Source organism: Clupea harengus, chromosome 11, assembly GCF_900700415.2.
Source record: "Clupea harengus chromosome 11, Ch_v2.0.2, whole genome shotgun sequence".
NCBI classification, from domain to species: Eukaryota; Metazoa; Chordata; class Actinopteri; order Clupeiformes; family Clupeidae; genus Clupea; species Clupea harengus.
Genome location: NC_045162.1, coordinates 1986847 through 1993786, shown reverse-complemented (window position 1 = coordinate 1993786; position 6940 = coordinate 1986847).

Genomic DNA, 6940 nt, shown 5'->3' with positions numbered 1-6940 from the left:
AAACTTCATTAGTTTGAACTTACCTTCTCTTTGCAGCCGACATAAGCCTCCCTGTGTTTGTTTGCTTTCAAGCACTCTCCTAGTACATTTAGGAGAGTTTACGACACACTTATTTCAGATGGGAGTGCTGTTATTTTATTATGTTTTGCACATTCAGGTGCAAAGTGAATATAAGCTCTCTGCATCAAGTGTGATAATGCTGTAAGCAGCTCACCGTTTCTCTTGACTTATCATACCACAGCTGCAATAAACCTGAGGCGCTTGTGTGTGTGTTTGTGTGTGTGTGTGTGTGTGTGTGTTTGTGTGTGTGTGTGTGTTTGTGTGTGTGTGTGTGTGTGTGTGTGTTTGTGTGTGTGTGTGTGTGTTTGTGTGTGTGTGTTTGTGTGTGTGTGTTTGTTTGTGTGTGTGTGTGCGTGTGTGTGTGTGTGTGTGTATGTGTGCGTGTGTATATGTGTGTGTGTTTGTGTGTGTGTGTGCGTGCGTGTGTTTTTGTGTTTGTTTGTGTGTGTGTGTGCGTGTGTGTGTTTGTGTTTGTGTGTGTATGTGTGTGTGTGCGTGTGTGTGTGTGTGTGTGCGTGTGCGTGTGTGTTTGTGCATGTGTACGTGTGTATATGTGTGTGTGTTTGTGTGTGTGTGTGCGTGCGTGTGTTTTTGTGTGTGTTTGTGTGTGCATATGTGTGTCTGTGCGTGTGTGTGTGTGTGTGTGTGTGTGTGTGTATGTATCTATCAACACGATCAAATGCATAGGGTGTTCAGGTGAATGTATTGTGTGTTGGCGGTGAGACCCCAGGGTTGTTTTTTTTTTGGCTTACACGGCCGTGCACTCCGACCACACACACACACACACACACACACACACACACACGGCCGTGCACTCTGACCACACACACACACACACACACACACACACACACACACACGCACACACGGCTGTGCACTCTGACCACGGCTGTGCGCTCTGTCAAGATTTCAAACAATTGCAAATATTTCCAACGCATGGCCTGAACAGATGGCCTGCACAGAGATGCATGGGGGTGTGATCGGTTATCTTAATGGACCCTCGTCTCCAGCCGGCTGGAACGCATACTAACCCCTAGCTCACACTTTGTGTGAAAGTGGTGCACAACAGGAAATTGGAAAAGTTTAAGATCGAGGTGCTCCAACCACAAATATCTCTCTGTCAACAAACACACACACACACACTGACTCTCTGTCCCTCTCTCTCTCTCTCTCTCTCACACACACACACACACACACACACTGACTCTCTGTCCCTCTCTCTCTCTCTCTCTCTCACACACACACACACACACACACAAACACCTTGGTAAGGTGGAGGTAAGTGCATTTGTCTCTCTGGGATCAGAAAAGGGATTATGGAGCAGCAGTGTGTGATTATTGAGAGTGAACTGCTCCAGGCCTCCTTCACACACACACACACACAAATACACACACAGACACACACTCTCTCTCTCTTCTTTGCTCTCCCACACACAACACACACACACACACACACACACACACACCCCTCACAACACACCACACACACACACATACACACACACACAACACATACGCCACCACCAACACCAAATCAAAGCACCTTTCTGCCTGATAAAATATTCACTGTGCATTATTTATTCAGGTGTGTGGGTGTGGGTGTGTGATGGAGATAATTTCCAAACACTGTTAATGACTTAAGAATATAATAATCAAGTGCCTTGTATTATTAATTCCTTGTATGAATCATGTGCTTATGAAAACAGAAACATGGCTTTTCTGTGTTTCTGTGTGCGTGTGTAACTTAGAATATTAGGTGCCACTTAGTCTGCATATGTACAAGAGCATGTTTAGACCAGAAGAGATAAGAAGGGTCGAACTGTGCTTCTTCCAACCTTGCAAAACTTCCATCCTTGCCTCGGACGTGAGAAATCCACCACGTGGTTTTCCCTGCTGAATGCTCAACTTCTGTCTATATAAACCTTGTGCGATGTGTTTATCATTGCTTCACTTTCAGCCTTGTGCTGGGAGTGAGCCCGATTGCAATTGTTGTTTGTCTAATAAATATACTTATATGCAGCTCCGGAGTCCTGAGGTAACTAAGGTGAATTTTCACCTATCATATTTGGGGGCTCGTGACCGGGATTCCAACAACCTCAACGGCTCTCCACGCTGGGCTAATCATCAGGACCTGAACCATACGGAGGAGTATGAGACTCTGTTTTTCTAAAGACCTCCAACTTGAATTGGAAGGAGGCCAGGGCCTGCCAGCGGGGAGAGCCGAGAGTGAAGGAAAATAATTGGACTGTAGGGTGTGGACTCCGAGCTGTTTGTGAGTATATTGTTTGTTTGTTGTAAGTGCACGGTAGTATATTGTTGGTTTATTGTTTGTTTCGGTTTTGTGTACACGTGTCTTCGAGTGGGGCTGTGTTGCCTGTTCTCCGCGGGGTAGAGAAGGAATTCTTTAAGGTTACAAACTTGTTAGAGATATTCCTGCTTGCCTCGTGTGTTGAACGAATTTGCTAGCTGTGTAAAAAGGGGTGTAAATGAGAGATAAACCTGCGTGGTAGGGGGTCCTCCGCAAACTCTCGGGGTGTGAATGAGAGATAAACCTGCGTGGTAGGGGGTCCTCCGCAAACTCTTCGGGGTAAATGAGAGATATATCCCCTTGGCCACTGGAAGCCTGTACAAACTCTTCGGGGTAAATGAGAGATATATCCCCTTGGCCACTGGAAGCCTGTACAAACTCTCTAGACCTATTTCTAGACGACTCCGGAGAAGTCTCTTAAAGGTCTATCCATTCCCCCTTACCTTGTGTTACCTGTGGGGTTGATACTAACTGTTTTAGATATATTCCTGAAAAAATTTGCAAGAGTCAGAGATACTCCTGTGTTATTTTTCTGTGGGATTGAGACAAACTTTTTACAATGGGTAAAACACAGATAATTATAGTCATAATTTATGTAATTAAAGGACTGATTTCGCATTACTGAGATGCCTTGACCTGGAACCAGTAGGGGACTGATCACCCCAGGGAAATCCCCTGGCCTCAACCTCCTCACAAAACGAGTGAGACGGGGGCCCTCTGGTCGGGCTCGGGTTGACTCTGCATTGCGATCTGAAAAAACAAACTATGAGAGTCTGAAAATAGACATAACTAACCCTAGTGTGAAGAATAAGATAAAGGTAATTTAAAAGGTTTCAAGAGCAGTTATTATTAGAGGTATTAAGAGAAATACATAAAATAACTTACAAATGGGAAAAAGTGCGTCAAAAGCAGAAGACGCACATGATAATAGCAATAAGAGGTGGTTTAAAATGTCTACAACAAGAAGAAAATTGTAACACTGATTTGAAAATGTTTTTACATTATTGGTTGCACCAAACAGAGCAAAGCTAACGTTAATGGTGGCAAGAAAGCCAATGATTTTTTGTTTTGTTTTGTTTTATGTGACTTTGGTGCCTGCTGAGCAGTAATCAGAGAATTAGATGCCCAGAACAGTAAGGTTGTAAGAAGAAAGAGACATCTAAAAGCAGAGTTTGAAACAGGAGAGATATTTAAAAATACAGATTATGTTTCAAAAACATTCCCTACAAACTTATTAGGAAGAGATGTGATGTGGGTTGGGCATTATAATTGTTCCAACAATACATGGGTTTTAGAATAAAATTAAACAATGATGTCTTAAAATATTACTATGTATAGAATATACACTGTTTAGCCCCAAAAAGATTTTAAGAGAAATGTAAGCCTGTCACACTAACTACATTAACCTAGACTGATACATTGGACTAAGACAGGATGGGTGGGGGCTGAGTGCTGGCTCAAAAGACGGTATTCTCACAAGCCATGAGCTCAAACTTAGCTACAGTTCGAGGGACAGTCAATTGTTGTTGAACATCTAGTGCTGTTCCTCCAGATAAGAAGACCTGTAAACAACATACCCTGGCGTTGTTAAGATTTTTAGCAGAAACAAGGCCACAACATTAGCAGCTGTGGTCCACTAAAGTAAAGCTATCTTAAAAAGCACCTCAGCCACAGACAAAGAAATAAATTATGTATTTTCTGAGAATGACTAACTTCTGTAGATAATGGATTCCTAACCACGCGTTAGAAACACAAATGTTGCAGAGTTTACTTTATTCTCAGCCCAGGTCAGCAGGAGATATTATTAAAAGGCCTGAAGATGGAAAGCAGGCATTTGAACAGATAAAACAACTGTTGGTCAGTTCTGCTGTCCTAGCACATCCATGACATGACAAAGCCATTCGTACAAACTGTAGACTGTAAAAAAGGTTATATAACATCTGTGTTAATGCATAAGGGGGGACTTAAAGTTGATACCAGTGGCATACTAGTCAACACGGCTAGATCCAGTAGCCCAAGCAATGTCTGAATGTTTACAAGCAGTAGTGGCTGCAGCCTTGGCGGTGCAGGCCTCTGCTCCTATTGTACTAAACAGACACTTACACTGAAAGTTCCACATGCTTATTTTTACTTATTTTTAATTTTTTTGCTCACTCAGCCTCATATCAATATTGAGCGCTGCGTGACATTTAACCCAGTTACACTTTTACTTACGGCAGAGGACAGATAAAAACTATGGCAGCCAGAGCTGACCTACAAGATATGCCTTTTCCAAAAGCTGATTTAACTATTGTTTGTTGATGGTTCAAGCAAATCAACCTTGAACGCATAGCCACTACTTCCAAACTATTCTGCACAAGCAGCGGAACTGATTTCCCTGATTGCGCACACACACACACATACAAATGCAAAAGACCCGGTTTCATTGGGAAACAAAAAAGCAGACAAGGCCACAAACCAGGTTGCACTACAACAACCATCTGACACATACACAATTGAAGAATTAGATCTCACAATATTAAAAGATATGCTGCAATATTGAGCCATGGTGAAAACATGCCTCAATAAGTGGGGATAGTAAGCATATATTTGTACTTCTTATTTATATTTCATGAGAAATATGTTTAATCATTCATTATTGATTTTATTGGGTTAAATCCCAACGAAAGAAATAAATATTGTCTAGCTATAGACAATCACTGTTCATACAACCCCCAGTCAGCAGGACTGGTAGAAAAGAATAAACCCAACTATTCAAAGCAATTTGAGAATCTTAGAGTGAAATTAGTGATATTAAGCATGCATGTTGTTATCACTGTTTTAAATGATGTATGGAAGAATCTACACTGCCTAAACACTCAAACTATTTATTGAAACAGACAAAGAGATTGAATATACATTCGCAGAATATATGGCAAAGATGATTGTCCAAGCTAAATGCTCTCAGACTTCTCTCCCCTACACAGGAACACTGTGAGGCTGAATTCAAGGTTGGACCAGGAGATTGTGTCCTAATCAACAGCCTCAAAAGAAAACACTGCCATTCGCCCAAGTGGGACAGACCATAACAAGTGCTACTGTCAACATCTACCACAGTCAAAATAGCGGAGAGAGCCACCTGGATACATCTAACACATTGTAAACGAGTAAGCCTTCCTTAGAAAGAGACAGAGGATAGGAGCTGTCTTCCTCTACAGTTTTCCAAGGCCGGGCCACTGTGACAGAAGTCCAGCTACAAAGGGGATTCTTTGCGTTAGGCAATTTTTCGTCTCAAACCTGGTGAAGAAAACAACACTGTCCAGTGGGGTAAAAGAGCCTAGTGGATACTGGGAGGGCGGGGCGGTCCTATCTCTGTGAAGTCATGGGGAGTTACAAGGGGAAAATGAAACAATGTGTGGAACTTTTGATCATAACTGTACTGCTCTACATTTTGGGACTTTTAACATATTGATCACAACAGGCAACGGTCTTGGTCAAATGTCCGCGATGGGGCCTATAAGATCATCCGTGGTGGAAATGGGTGAACCAGACTGCCCACACACTTTCTACAAAAAGACTGTTTACATTTTCCTGCCCAGTAATATTCAACAGCCGATGTGTTCTGCAGGATGCCTGATGGGAAACAGGGCCTTCAAGGACACAGCAAAGAGGCCTTGTTTGAATGTTATCTGAAGCCTAGGCGAGCTAATGACACACACACAGTCGACATTCACTATGTTGGCCTACAAATGCAAAGTATACAAATGTGTGATGAGAAATATGATGACATTTTAAATGATTAACATATAATGATATGGAGTGATGCTAAGTAATGATCTCTGTTCCGAAAATCCATGTGATAAAGCTCAGAGTGATGATTTTGAAGTTATCCATTGAAATTGATAATTGACGAAAGGTGATTTTGATTTTAATTTTAATTGTGATTTTGATTGTGATTTTGAATTATCCATTGAAACGGATAAAAGGAGGGACTGATGGAGATAATTTCCAAACACTGTTAATGACTTAAGAATATAATAATCAAGTGCCTTGTATTATTAATTCCTTGTATGAATCATGTGCTTATGAAAACAGAAACATGGCTTTTCTGTGTTTCTGTGTGCGTGTGTAACTTAGAATATTAGGTGCCACTTAGTCTGCATATGTACAAGAGCATGTTTAGACCAGAAGAGATAAGAAGGGTCGAACTGTGCTTCTTCCAACCTTGCAAAACTTCCATCCTTGCCTCGGACGTGAGAAATCCACCACATGGTTTTCCCTGCTGAATGCTCAACTTCTGTCTATATAAACCTTGTGTGATGTGTTTATCATTGCTTCACTTTCAGCCTTGTGCTGGGAGTGAGCCCGATTGCAATTGTTGTTTGTCTAATAAATATACTTATATGCAGCTCCGGAGTCCTGAGGTAACTAGGGTGAATTTTCACCTATCAGTGTGGGTGTGGGTCTGGGTGTGTGTGTGTGTGTGTGTGTCTGTGTGTGTGTGTGTGTGTGTGTATGTATGTGTGCATGTGTATGTGAGTGTCTGTGTGTCTGTGTGTCTGCATGTATGTGTGTGTGTGTGTGTGTGTGTGT